Source organism: Protobothrops mucrosquamatus, unplaced genomic scaffold, assembly GCF_001527695.2.
Source record: "Protobothrops mucrosquamatus isolate PMUCROS unplaced genomic scaffold, P.Mucros_1.0 scaffold1857, whole genome shotgun sequence".
In the NCBI taxonomy this organism is placed as follows: domain Eukaryota; kingdom Metazoa; phylum Chordata; class Lepidosauria; order Squamata; family Viperidae; genus Protobothrops; species Protobothrops mucrosquamatus.
In genome coordinates, this window is record NW_015387987.1 from 351,420 (window position 1) to 366,419 (window position 15,000).

At 39.6% G+C, this 15,000-nt stretch overlaps 1 protein-coding gene across 2 annotated transcripts in view; it reads left to right on the forward strand.

The window, feature by feature from the left end:
* PTN (pleiotrophin) overlaps positions 1 to 15,000 on the forward strand; it is a 90,485-nt gene that overhangs the window by 8,410 nt on the left and 67,075 nt on the right. Inside the window, exon 2 of one of the 2 annotated variants that reach the window (XM_015823391.1) lies at positions 8,024 to 8,066. The exons of the other annotated variant lie outside the window; for it this stretch is intronic. The gene's annotated coding sequence lies outside the window, so the exon portion shown is untranslated. The remainder of the gene's footprint in view (positions 1 to 8,023; positions 8,067 to 15,000) is intronic. 2 annotated transcript variants of the gene reach the window in all.

Below are 15,000 nucleotides of genomic sequence, written 5' to 3' on the forward strand. Positions count from 1 at the left end.
GAGAGAGAGAGAGAGAGAGAGAGAGAGAGAGAGAGAGAGAGAGAGAGAGAGAGACATGGATAGTAGGTCCTACACAGAAAAGATAAATAATACAGTAAGAAAAATTCTACAAAGTGGCTTTTTTCTAGAGGGCAGTGGAAAAAAAATGTTTTCCCAGAAAAATGTATTCTAGGAAATGTATATTCAGCTGTCAAAATAAGTTTCTTGGATGAGATTCACTTTAAGCCTCTTTTTTACCTTTCAAGAAAAGTACACAGCAGTCAGTGTGTAGTTGAATATGAAACCAGGTCACATACTTTCTCATGGGACTTCCCAGTCTTGCTTTGCTTGACCCAGATCTTTTGTGTAATTGCCTTTGATCTTATCGTCCTTGCTCACAGGGAACAGAGGATTTAAAAGCATCCTCTCAGTCATTCACCTTTCTGGCTTACTCCTAGTCACCCTCCTATTTATGCGTGGCATATTTTCAGTATTTTATCCCTTGAACTTCCTTTTTTGTAGGTGAGTGTTCACTGTGTTTTTAAAATATTTTATAGACTGTTCATTTTGCATCTGGAGGGTCATTAGTAGGCCACGTATGTATTCAATACTTTCACACACTCCCTTGTCATTACCATTTTCAGGACTCTTCGGTTCAGTACACAGAAAAAGGACCCAGTTAAATTAATTGAATTAAAAGGGCATGAGATAAATGGATAACAGCTTAAAATAAAATGTAAAAGCAGTTGAAGAGCGGTATTAAAACAACTACTTTGAGAGTAAATGATCCTTGATTGTCCTTGTATGATATACAGGTAGTCATCAAAGCTTCTGTGGCAGTGTTTCTTAACTTCAGCAAATTTTAGATGTGTGGACTCCAACTCCCAGATGGATGGCTGGGTAATTCTAGGAGTTGGAGTCCACACATCTTAAAGTTGCTGAGGGTTGATCAGTGGTTCGCACCACTTCAGCAGCTCTGGTAGCTACTTTTTTGTTGCCCAGGCCCAGAATGGACTTCTGGAAGCGGCATCCATACAGAGAACTGGTTGTTCACATATTTGAATCTCACCACTGGGGTTGATGGATCTCCCCAAAATTATTTACTATTCATTTCTAAAATTCCAATAGTTGCACTCCTCCTGTGGTCACAGGATTGATTTTGGGCACTTGTCAACCAGCTCCTATTTATAGCCATTTGCAGCTTCCCACAATCATGTGCCTGTGATTTTCAGCATATTTTTTTTTTTGCTATTTGCCTGTATTTATTTCCAATTTCCGGCAATAAACACCTCTTGGAGAAAACAGGTTTGTTTAACAATCACAGTGTTAGCTTAATGATTGCCACAAAAGAGGTCATAAAGTTGGGCGCAGTCATGTGGTGACCTGCATAACAACCACCATGACATATAACCATAATTCCTGAGTTAATGATGGCCATAAGTTGAGGACTACTATATTAGGGTTAATGCTTTACATTCAAAGGCCAAGGGATCTCATGGCTGTCCTCTGTTGCAAACAGGTGTTGTCAAAAGGAATACCCCCCATGGCTCTGAAGTACCATTTTGGTTTAGAATGTAGCCTGCTACACATTCCTACTATGTGTCTGTTGAGGGAGAAAGTGCACTGAGTTCAGGGAGGGTTCCTTTCTCTTCAGTAGGGACTGAATCTAATTCTAGGCAATTATATCTGAAATAAGACTAAGAGCCTTCTGACATGGCATCACCAGAGCCATGGTGGCATAGTGATTAGAATGCAGTATTGTAGGCTAACTCTGCTGACTGTTCAACTGCCAGCAGTTCGATCCTGACCAGCTCAAAGTTGACTCAGCCTTCCATCCTTCTGAGGTCAGTCAAATGAGGACCCAGATTGTTGGGGGCAATAGGTTGACGCTGTAAACCACTTAGAGAGGGGTGTAAAGCAGTATGAAGAGGTATATAGGTCTAAGAACTGTTGTTATTGCTCGCTTCCCTGCCTCATTCTAGTCTGAGGCTTCCCCCCTGTTGATCTTAGAATGCTGAAAACATGTGGAAAACCTAGTGAGCTAATTGCTGCTTTCTCAAGTGGCCAATGAATGCCTGCAAAATATGTCATTCAGTCTGCTATGACTGGCCCCACAAATATATCCTTCACTTTCGTTACAAATAAAATGCAATACAGATAACTTCTCATTTAGCAGCCACAACTTGATTGCTAAGTAAAGTGGTTGCTAAATGAGACCACAATTGTGCTTATGATCTTACTTTAGTTTTCCTTTGCTTTACTGATCTGCAAAGGTCATCAATGCAAGGAGTGGTCACAACGTTACTTTTTCATCATTGTTGTAACTGCAAGTAGTCACTAAATGAGGACTACTTATAAATCCTGCCATCCCTTTTCTTCGTATTTTCAGCACACGTAGTCGGTTGTGAAAAAAGAAAAGGAAAAAGGGAAATCTGGGTATTGGTAATGGGTTGAAGCTGCTTTCCTATCAAGCCCTCATTCCTTCTGTATTAAGAACCTCATTGGGAGTTCCACATGTAGAATGATATCATGTCATCCATTTGCAACCAGCTGCTTGCCCAATGTTTTAATCAATATGAAGTTCCCAATCACTAAATAAAAATAGGTTTTAGGTTGCAGAAACTACAACTCACTGTAGCAGCTGTTCCACACTGACCCACTACTGAAATAACTAAAATATCATTACTGGACCTTGCACAAATGAGGAAAAGAAAGAAAAAACCAGAACCGTACAAATAAGATAAGATAAGATAAGATAACCTTTATTGTCATTTTTATACTGTGGGCACAATGGCACACATCAAAAATGAAATTTTGCATGCCTCTTTCTCCCCAGGCCAAGAGAAGGAGAAATGGACAGAACTCTGGTCACTTTCACCCCCACAATTCAGCTTTCCCCTTAAAGGACCTGGTAAAGTCCCAAAGGTGCTTTTCAAAAGGCAACTGAGCTTTCTTTGTTTTTTTCTTTGAAAACGTTTTGCTTCTCACCCAAGAAGCTTCTTCAGTTCTTCAGGAATTGGAACAAGTGCTCCAACCAGTGGGGATATAGATTGAGCACACTGGCTGCAGAGCTTCACTGGTGCAGTGCAGGAGTTCTGCAGTTGAGACAGAGCTGAATCAGCTCACTGGCTGCTCTCACCAATATAGATCCATAACCACTTTTGAATTGGCACAAAATCACCAAGTACCCAGCGGGTGGGTAGGTGGAGGAAATCCTTTCCACTCAATAATGCTTACTTCTCACTGATAAAACCTTAGGACAGTGATGGCGAACCTTTTAGAGACCGAGTGCCCAAAAACCACCTCGTCCCCACATCTCCTGCCTGCAGGGCCACCCACACCTCCACGGCCTGCTACAGCACATCGCCCAGGTGGCCCAGCAGCATCATGGCGGCCACGCCCTCTGTCTGCGCCCTGCACCATCTTTATGTGATGGAGCATGAGGGTGGAGTCTTGTCCCCTCTGCCCAGCTGCCATGTCCTTGGCTGCGTTGTTCTGCACAGGCTGCACCCGGGGTGACTCTCCTCTGGGGGGGGCTGCTGGTGAGGAGGGGGCCACAGGGGGTGGCAGGGCTGGGGCGACGGCATGCGTGCCCACAGAGAGGGCTCTGAGTGCCACCTCTGGCACCTGTGCCATAGGTTCACCACCACTGCCTTAGGACATACTATGAATGGATCTGAGGAATCAGAAGCTACTTTTAAACTGGTTTTATTGGAGCACCATTTGATAGGGGTGGGTGAGAGTGGCATCCTTTAGTTTTGTAGATGCAGCAGCTCTAAGCATGACTTCAATTTTAAAACTTCCCCTTTGCATTCCAAACAAGGAAAAGCAGTTATAACCTTTAATATTTGCCTGAATTATGGATGGAGAAGAAATTTACCATGGATTTCTATGGAGTAGATTTATAGATTTTATTAAAAAGGGGCCCTTCCTGGCACTGAATAGACTGCAAACATTCCTTTTGCCAAAGTAGTGCACAAAATCCCATTTATTCGCTCAGATCCATTTGAAAAGGGATGGGAAGGAAGGGTGATTATGTTTGGGGAAAAAAGAAAGAACGAAAGCTTATGTTGAGAAAATTATTCATCTTCTGTATGACACTATATATGTTCTGTCTTCCTCCCACTTTGCAATACATGGTCAATTTCTCCAGGTTCTTCCCCCATGTATTAATGGGAAATTGCAAAGAAAATAGACATAAATGTTTTAAAACATGATTAACTGTCCTGCAAATGATTACAATAAAATGGAAATTTTTACTGATCTGTGAATCCCTAATCTGAACCAGAGCGTGAAAAAATGCCAATGTCAGTGCCACAGCTAACAATAGAGATTTCCATTACTGCATCCAACTAATGTTAAAAATGCACAGAAAATGGCATCCTTTTAAACATATTCATTCCTCAAACTTTGCCATGCTGTACACATTTAACCTAAGGGGCAAACATGTATGTGTTACAAAATGACTATGCAATTGTTAAAATATCGCAATATTCAAGATAAGTGGAAAATGAGGTTATTAAAGTTTCATGAAAATTTCAGAAAAAAACATATAAGCCACTGTATGGTAGATTCACTTGTGTCCAATCTGGATTGTGTCTGGAGATTGGCTACACGTAGTTGCCGTTTGTAATTGTGCTGCAAACTGAGAAAATCACAGCTGTAGTTGTGGCATCTGCTATAGTGGCTTTGAACTATTCTTTGTCAGGACAAATGAATGAAAATTCACTGGAACTGTGTATGCCGCTCATGTACACCATGTAATCACTGTCCTCTGTTGTGATGTTTGTTTCTATCTGGTGCTGTCAGACATTTCAACTGTCCTTGCTACTTGTTGCAATCAACATTTTTAATCTGCAAGGGTACTTTTGCAAAATAAATAAATATGTACATGTCCTGAATGGTTTTTATTTCGGAGCTTTATTTGTTCTGCCTTGGTATTTACTTCAACAGTTGCCAAATTTTGTAGTACTATGACTCCTTAAAATGATGAATGAATTTATGGACCCTTCTTCCAAATAGGCTAAATATTTCATTGGGATTAGGGCTGGATAAGAAATTAATGTATCCTTTTGAGTTTTAAATTTCAATCCATATTATTGCAGAGAGACCCCAAAATTGTGACACCAGCTGCTGTAGGTAAAACAAAGAGAAAGTCATGAACAGTTTTTTGAAAAAATTGTGCCCTCCTCCCAAACATTATAACATTCTGGTTGGTCTTGATCCAATTTGAGAATTCCTTCATTACACAGTACACTTAATGGAATTAAGCCATTTTCTGGATCTGCACAATCTAAATATTTAGTCTATAGACATAAAATTAATCCAATTTAGAACCAAACTCAGCATGTGATATAAAGGCAGCTGCTAGGTTTGTAACTACTATAAATGCAATGTCAGTGGAACCAGCAAGTAATTCTTTTAAAGAAGGATGTTGCTTATGTACACACAAGCAACACAAGTAAAAGCTATATTCATGCTGGACTCCAGTTGCAGATACTGGATATATGGATGAGTGCAAGCCCATGAAACTTCTTTGAAGTGAAATTCTGATGTGTGTTTCCTTTATAATCATGAGACAGATGCTGTTCTATGCTGAAAGAGTTCTTGAGATCCATCAGTGTACAATATATTAAAATTTAGGGATTTAATTCTATAACCATAAATATTACAATGGCACTGATCACATTCTTGGGGGAGGGGGAAGGAAAAATGTAGGTTAACATTAGATAAATTATTTTCTAACTTTTCTGAATTATAAGCTCCCTAGAGTGTCCTAAGAACTTGGGGATCAAAATGCATTTCTCCCTTTTTCATTGAAACCAGCATCATAATACCTATTCTGCAACTTAGAGCCTTAGAATGTAAGAGTTAAATTATTCTCATCAACTTTCTCTGTGTCTAGTGCAGGTATCTATTTCTACAGCATTCCCAACAGATGGTCATCCAATTTCCTTTAAGCACCTTCAGAGAACATCTCCTAAGACAGTGATGTTCCATTGTTGAAAAATTGTTCTTCTGATGCCACCTTTCCTTTGTTGGGGAAGGATGGCGTATTTTGAAATATGAAAGACAAACCCTTTCTCTCCAGAAACATGATGGTAGAATGAATAAGTATCCCATCTGCTCAGTTCATAATCAATATTATCTTTTCCAATCTCTTAACTTTCAAAAAAATCATGATGTTTCCAATTTTCTCCTAAAATACTTGGCAAGCTTTGGGCTTTCCTGTAAGTCTCTTTCAGTATGAGCTGATGAGAGATAAGGATGTCAGGAGAACTTTAGATATTACTGAGTGTACATTAATGAAATTAGGTAGGACCTATTAAAAATAATTCCTATAGTTCTCAGCAGTAAAGGAACATATTTTCTTATTTTTGCAAGGGTATCTTTGCTTGGAAAGGGCAAAACTGAAAAAGAGACTAGACACGAACAGTGCAGATTATTATTATTATTATTATTATTATTATTATTATTATTTGCTTATCCTGTAATGAAGCTGTAATTTTTCACATCATCTGTACAGCACATTTATGAGCGAAACAGCCATAGCTCAATGAGTAAATATTTTGCATATTAAAAGCCCCAAGTTCAGTTCCTTGTCTCTCCATAAAGAGATGGAGAAATAGCTGCTTGAATTCTGGAAAGTTGCTCTGGGCATTGGAGCAATGGTTAGTTGAGCCAATAAGCTGATTCAGTATTTCAATGTCTCCTGTTAACTTTGTCCATATTAATGCATACAAATCATGACAAGGAAAGGACCTCCTTCTGAAAAATGTTTTGAAGAAATAGGTCACAATTATTATATTTCTCACTTTCTCTAATTACAGAGAGAGAGAGAGAGAGAGAGAGAGAGAGAGAGACAGACAGACAGACAGACAGACAGAGACAGACACACACACAGAGAGAGAGAGAGACAGAGAGAGACAGAGAAAGAGAGAGAGATGACCACATTATTGGTATGCCAAAGCAACTTCCAATTCAGACAAACAAGCTAACAGTAAACAGCAGCCTAATCAAGGAACCTCCAAGACACTCCAACAACTGCTAAAAAAAAAAAAGATCAAATCACACTCCCTTCCAGCACTGATGATATTACCTAGTTGGGTAATGAAATGTCTGCAGAAAACAACAACAACCAAGCTCCTCCTTGTTTCACTTGGCTATAAGAGGGAGGGAGGTAAAGTACAATCAGACTATTAAGATTCTGTTATTTAGCTTCTCTCAATGAACTCTAGTTCTTGTCTTCCTATGGAATCTGTTCCCTGATCTGGTCTATTTTTAAGTGCTGAAGCACTATAGAGTTATTCTTATGGAATGCACATATTCTGTAGAAATCTGGCTATTTAATGTCAGACAGAATAGTCTCTATTTTGGAGTGAGGGGTTTATATGCAAGTAAACATGGGTTTTGATGGAAAGCAGGTGGCTTTTAAAAACTGATCTGGAGAACAATTTATTCTATTAAGCTTAGGGAAAGTCTGTCAGCAGCTGAAGAGAAATATACTATTAAGGATCTTTTGAAAACAGGAACAGAAATGACTGGCAATTTGTAGAGGAATACACAACTGTTAAAAATTGTGCTAGCTCGGAATCATCTTTTTCCTTGGGGTTCACCTTTTTACACCTTGGGTTCGAAGTACAGCAATCACAATCTGCATTGCTTTCTGGCTACAATTTCAGAGTAATAATCCTATAAAGCACTGAAAGAGGCACAGTGAGTACGAACCTTCACCCAATTAAATTCTCTATTCGTTAAACTCTACTTCATACTGTGCTTTAAACTTTACCGTCTGTGCATTAGGCCTCACAACCTGCCCTCATTTTTTAAAAAGCTGTCAGGATGTGGGGAAAAACCTTGATGCAGTTATCTATTTTAGCAGGAAGAAGCCTTGTACTTATTACCGGAAACCTTCAGAGGTGTCCTGATTCGCTCCCGATAGCCTGGGTTACCTGACTGAGTTGTTTGTTTTCGATAGCTATTTTCCCAGAGGTCACAACCGTATTCTTATCTGGTGTCTGAGCTCTCTCATTTTCATTAACAGGTTGGCTGGGTGCATCTGAGTCTGCAGTGGGAATTACATCAAGGTGAGCAAAGCAACGCAGCAACAAAATAACAACAAAACCATGCTTTAGTCTCTCACCTCCAGACCATTAAATGTACATTAATCTTTGTTCATGTTTTTTTTTATTAAAAAAATAATAATAATTCCCCTTTGGTCCTTCTTGCTACTTTTCTTCCTTTGTCTCTAAGGGCAATTAGTGGAAAACAGAAAATGTATTCTCCTTTCCCAGAGAAAAAAGAGATTAAATTTAGAAAAGAGCTCTAATCAGATTCATATACAGGTAGTCGTTGACTTACAATAGTTCATTTAGTGACTGTTCAAAGTTACAATGGCATTGAAAAAAGTGACTTATGGCCATTTTTCACACTTACGACCGTTGCAACATCCCTATGGTCATGTGATGAAAATTCAGATGCTTGGCAATTGACTCACATTTATGTCGATTGCAGTACCCTGGGGTCATGCAATCACCCTTTGCAATGTTCTGACAAGCAAATTCAAAGGGAAAGAAGATTCATTTAACAACCATGTTGCTAACTGAACAACTGCAGTGATTCACTTAACAACTGTGGAAACAAAGGTTGTAAAATGAGGCGTTAACAAATGTCTCAGTTAGCAACAGAAATTTTGGGCTCAATTATGGTTGAGCCTGCATTTTGTTGATTTTTTTTCCTTTAGAGTTCTCCAGAGACTGAAGTGCAGACATCTTTCTTTACACAACTCCTTTCTGATTGTAGGAGGGGTGATCAGGAACCTAATAGGTGTTAGAAAATGCCATTAATATAGAACAGAGAGCTAAGTATTCAGTTCTATAGCACTTTACTTTCTCAATTGTCTGTTACTGTTCCCCAAAGGAAGAGTTGAGAATTCTTAATAGAATTCCTTCCAGAGTTGATAGATCTGTTCATGGGACTGACAATTCTAGGTGGGCTAGCCACCCCAGTTACTACTACATTCCCCCCATCCCCCAAATTGGTTGAGATGGTTCCATCTGTGTAGTGATATACCTATATCCTGATGATCTGGGTCCTAGAGGCTAAAACATATGAAGAATGGTTGCAGGAATTGGGTATTTTTAGTCTAGTAAAAACAAGAACTAGGGATAACATGATAGCAGTGTTCCAATATTTGAGGGGCTGCTTTATTTTCCAAAGCACCAGAAGGCAAGACAAGAAGCAAAGGATGGAAACTAACCAAGGAGAGAAGCAATCTAGAACTAAGGAGAGATTTCCTGACACTGGGAACAATCAAACAGAGGAACAGCTTGCCTTCAGCAGTTGTGGGTGTTTCAACACTGGAGGCTTTTAAGAAGAGACTGGACAGTCATTTGTCTGAAATGGTATAGGATTTCATGCTTGAACTCCAAGGTCCCTTCCAACTCTGATGTTCTATGTTCTCATTGCCATTTCTTTTTAAAATTTTAGCACATTGGATCAGAGAAGAGTAACATTACTTATCATACTACAATTGCTCATCACTATGGAATATTGCATTTTAAAAAAATATTTAATGAACTGTTACTCAACTGTTAGTAGATCAGATCAGAAAACTGATTCCACTAGAAGGTTAGAGCTATACTTGATGAATATAGACTCTAGTAACAGAATCTTGTAAGAATGATTGTATTGTTCTCTCCACATTCTTATAATCCAGGGAACTGGAGAGTCTCTTCCAAATTATCTTGTTTCTCAGAACTTAAGGAATGTTCAGCCCTCTTTGCTTGTACAACAGCTCTTGACTATTTCCTTCAAAGTCATCTTCCCGAATCTCAATATTATTTCTGAAGGAGTACAGGACAGTAATGGTAACAGTTTCTCTTTAACGTTCCAAGCAATAGTTTTTGGAGTTGCATGATAAATGGAATATTTGCTGGGCAGCGTGCTGCCACCAAACTTGGCTCAGCCCAATTAGTTGTTGATCCTATAATGCATGGGAGGAATGTGATTCATTCTAATGACATTTGGCATTGTTGGAAGTCTGAGGTTAAATTGGAGGCCTCCATACCATGGCTACTTTTCATGTCAACACAATGCATTTCCCAGATTGGTCAAAAATAATATGGAGAAGAGCCATACCACAGAGCTGTCCAGGCAGTGGTGAACAACTGGTTCTCTGTGTGGATGCCACTTCCGGAAGCCCATTCTGGGCCTGGGCAACAAAAAATTAGCTACCGGTTCTGCTGAAGTGGTGCGAACTGGCTGAATCCCACCACTGTGTCCAGGCTTAAAATGATTGTAGTTTTCATGAAGCTAAACATTGTAATTTGTAAGTGGAGATGCCAGGCATCAAATCCTGATAGCAAGATTTTTTTCTCTATTACTGATCTTTAGCTTATACAGATTGGCCCAGTTTCCTTCTTATAAACTGGCCATAGGGGTCAAGCTTTTCTGGTGCAGAGTTTACTTTACCTACTAGCCTGATTATTGGGAGTATTTGTCAAATGAGTAATGTGCCTGGAAACCATTGGCTTTAGAACAAACCTGCCCTTTGGCTGTCCCTGTCTAGCCTGTGTGAGGTCACAGGGGCAGGAGAAGAAGCCGAGTCGGATCCAGCTCTGGCAGTCGCCATGCACTCCTTCAACTGGCTGGCAGCTGTGCCTGCACAGTGCTTACCCCTCATTTGGTGCAATCTGAAGAGTTGATGGGATGGAGTTTGAGGGCATCAGATCAATAAAGGAGAATATTTGTAGCTCAGGGTTGAAATGAGAGGTCCTTGGTGCTCTCTGAGCTTGGTTGTTTTCTTGCTGACCTCTCATTACCAAAACTAGATAATACCATCAGTGCCAGTAAGGCAGTGGTGGCGAACCTATGGCACAGGTGCCAGAGGTGGCACTCAGAGCCCTCTCTGTGGGCACACGCGCCGTTGCCCCAGTCCTAGGCCTTCAGCTGGGTTTTATAAAACCTTTTCACTTTAGGCCTCCGCCGCCATGTACAAAAAAAAAAAAAAGGTTCAATCAACTTCTTGCCGGAAAAAAAAAGATCTTGCAAAGTTGGAATTGATTGATTGAACTTTTTAGTCCCACTCAGTCTGCTGTTACCACCGCAGCCACGCCCACCCAATGGGCCACACCCACCCGGCACCCGACGATGCATAAGTGGGTTTTGGGTTGCAGTTTGGGCACTCGGTCTCTAAAAGGTTTGCCATCACTGCAGTAAAGAGTGAGGTTTGCTCTCTGTTTATTTTCTAGTGGCTTGTCCTATCAGTGTTGGTTTACTTCATCATTGTTCTTAATGAAGTAAACAATACCCAATCAAGGAATTGCCAAACAAGCTAACAGTAAATGGCCCAAACAAAGAGCCTTCAAGACCAATCCCACCAACTGTCACTTTTTCCAAGGTTGTTGTAACTTTGAACAATTGTTAAATGAGCAATCATAAATTGTATATGTGTATATATGTATATGTATATATATGTGTGTGTGTTTTTATACTTAAATAAGCAGTGTTTATGGGACAGTATCAAATGGTTCTATACTTTGTCATGTGTCTCACCTTCAGGTTAAGCTTTTCTTTTTCCTCCTCTGCAAAAACTGGATTTTTGTTTCTGGACAGTTTCTTCATCTTCTGTACTCCTCACAGTCTGGTAGTATAGCAGGCCCACCAATTCTGTCCTGAGAGTTCCTTTTTCTTGGATGCTGTTAAAGAATTCCTTATGACTTGTCAGCCTTCATTTACCGCTTTGGTCTTCACATTTGCTCCTGGGCCTCTTTTAAACCTCCAATTTGCATTCTTCTTGCCACAGTTGCTCCTTTTCATTAACATCACTTGAGTTGGATATCCAATTTCATTTTATAAGGGGACTTTTTCTGCCTGCCTGCATAAGTTTTGATACTTATTCATACCAAAGATTTGATGTCAAGAGGCTTTCTGGTTACAAGGCATGTGCAGATTTCGTGACCGGGTTGGGCAGCTGTTTGAAAATCTCCATGGAAAGTTTAACCAAGGAGTTCTTTCTCTTGCTTTTAAACATAAAGATATAGGACATGCTTCTTGAGAGTTTTCAGCAGTGCTGCAAGGAGTATTCCCAAACCACTCAAACCAAAGTAGATTTTTAAGACAGAAAATCCTAGAAAATCTTCATGACGGACAATAAAAAAATATAATACTAACAACTGCTGCAGTGGCTATGCACCAGGGTCAAGTGGAAGAGTCAGCCCTGTTTCAAAAAATTCTCTTTGTAAAGTGTAATTTGAATGAGCCATTGCAAAACGCTTGCATGAGATAGATGACTATGCAAATTGAATGAATGAATGAATATAATATGATATGTTACGTAAGGGTTTTATATTTTATGAAAACTAGTTTTATGTAGTGACTCAAAGGGAATGTTACTTTTAACAATCCATTTATTTACAGCCTTGAAGTAGAAATGTACCTCCTTTCAACTATTGTTCCTGATCTTGATTGGTATAAGTTACATATTTTTATGATAGTGGAAACTTCACCTGCATATCTTAACTTGGATGAGTATATTGTGAATTAAATATTCAAAATTTACAGGCCAAATTAAAGAGAAAGAAGGATAATAGGAAAAAGAAACTAATATTACCTAAACAGAAAATACCCTCCATCAGATATCTGATAATTCTAGATCAGTAAATATATATATAAAAAAACAGACACTAGAATATAAGTGGTAGTGATCTAAATTCAATATGTGAATTTAAACAGATCTTTAGGAAAGTCACAGTTGGATGTAAATGGACAAAACTGCATATATTCCAGAAGTTGAGAATATCACATTACTGGTATAAATCTTAGGAACTGATAATGATGTCTGACATATGCAATAGCATAGAAGAGATTTTTGATTGATTGATTGACTAAATGCCACCAAGTTGTTATTAACTCTTAACCACATAGATAGATTTTCTCCATGATGATCTGCCCTTAACCTGGTCTTTCAGATCTCCCAGTGGTGCCCTGATTTGATCTCATTTTTTATAGTTACAGCATTATCAGTGTCCAAGGTGAATAATCGTTCTGTGCTATTTATGGCATTTTTTTCCTGTCTGACAATTAGTGGGGCATATAAAACAGGAGGAGAAATTGGGGAGAGCTGTCAATCAGGTGTGTTAATTATTTTAAGGGACAGAAAAGAATGTTCTCCCTGTCTACTTTGTTCATGACATGTATGACTTTATGTACTTCCTTAATCTCCCTCACTCACTTTTATTTCCACTCGAAAGAATCCTAAACATTTTAGCCTTTCTTTGTAAGGGAGACATATGATACAGTTTTCCCAGCTATATTTTGTTTCATATATAAAACCATACATAAAATTCCAGATGTACATGTATGATAAATTGATATAAAGCCAATATGCTGTTTTGGTCTCTTTCTTACTGATCCCTAGCATATCTTTCCTGCTATCATGTCCCCCCTCGTCCTTCTCTTCATTAAACTAGACATACCCAATTCCATCAACCTTCCCTTATATGTTTTAACATCCAGTCCCCTAATCATCTTTGTTGCTCTTTTCTGTACTCTTTCTAGAGTCTCAACATCTTTTTTACATCGTGGTGACCAAAACTGGATGCAGTATTCCAAGTGTGGCCTTACCAAGGCATTGTAGAGTGGTATTAGTACTTCGTGTGATCTTGATTCTATCCCTCTGTTAATGCGGCCTAGCTCTGTGTTGGCTTTTTTGGCAGCTGCAGCACACTGCTGGCTCATATTTAAATGATTGTCCACTAGGACTCCGAGATCCCTCTCACAGTTACTACTATTGAGCAAGGTATCCCCTATACTATACCTATACATTTGGTTTTTCTTGCCTAAATGTAGAACCTTACTTTTTTCACCATTGAATTTCATTTTGTTAGATAGCACCCAGTGTTCAAGTCTGTCCAGATCCTCCTGTATCCTAAACCTGTCTTCTGGAGTGTTGGCTATTCCTGCCAGCTTGGTGTCATCTGCACATTTGATGAGTTCTCTATCTATCCCCCCGTCCAAATCATTGATGAAGATGTTGAAGAGCACTGGGTCCAGAACAGAGCCCTGGGGTACCCCACTACACACTTCCCTCCATGTAGATATGGTTCCATTGAGGACCACATGCTGAGTACGGCCGGTCAGCCAGCTACAGATCCATCTGGTGGTGATGCTGTCTAACCCTCATTTTCTATCTTATCAAGTAGTAGGTTGTGATCTACTTTGTCAAATGCCTTACTAAAGTCCAAGTAAATTATATCCACAGCATTCCTCTGGTCCACTAATTTTGTCACCTGGTCAAAGAATGCAATAAGATTTGTCTGGCATGATCTGTTTTTGACAAACCCGTGTTGGCTTTTAGTAATGACTTTGTTTGCCTGTAGGTGTTCACTGATTAGTTATTTGATTATCTTTTCCAGAATCTTCCCAGGTATTGAGGTCAGGTGGAGTCTTACTTGATTACCTGGGAACAGTTTGAACCTGCTGGACTTGAGGAAGTAGGGAGAGATCTTAGGACTGTGAGCTCAGCCACTTACTCTTAGATTTGTGCCCCTCCTGGCTTATTAAAGCCGCCTATGGATGTCATGTGAGTAGGTCCTAGCAGAAGTTAATTCTTTGAATGAGGGGGCTGTTCTTTCATCCCTTATGGAGGCTTTGGCTCACCTCCATCACTGAACTCTTTGATACTGGACAATATCCACCCAGGATCCAACCTCCCTTCTGGAGGTATGTGGTGGTTGGGGAGTAGCTTGACAATCCAGGGAGAAGCTGATTATTTGGATCCTTTTCAGTCCGATTTCAGACCTAGGTAAGGAACAAAAACAGCACTGTTTGTGCTTTTCAATGACCTCTGGTGTGGGGAGGATGGTGTTGTTGCACCCATCCTTATCTGATTTGATCTCTTGATTTCAATACCATTGATCCTGCCATCCTTCTGGATTGACTCAGAGAACTAAGGTAGGTGCCACAGTGTTGTGCTGGTTCTCCAGGGTCAATTCCAGTTAATGATGACTGGGGAGGAGA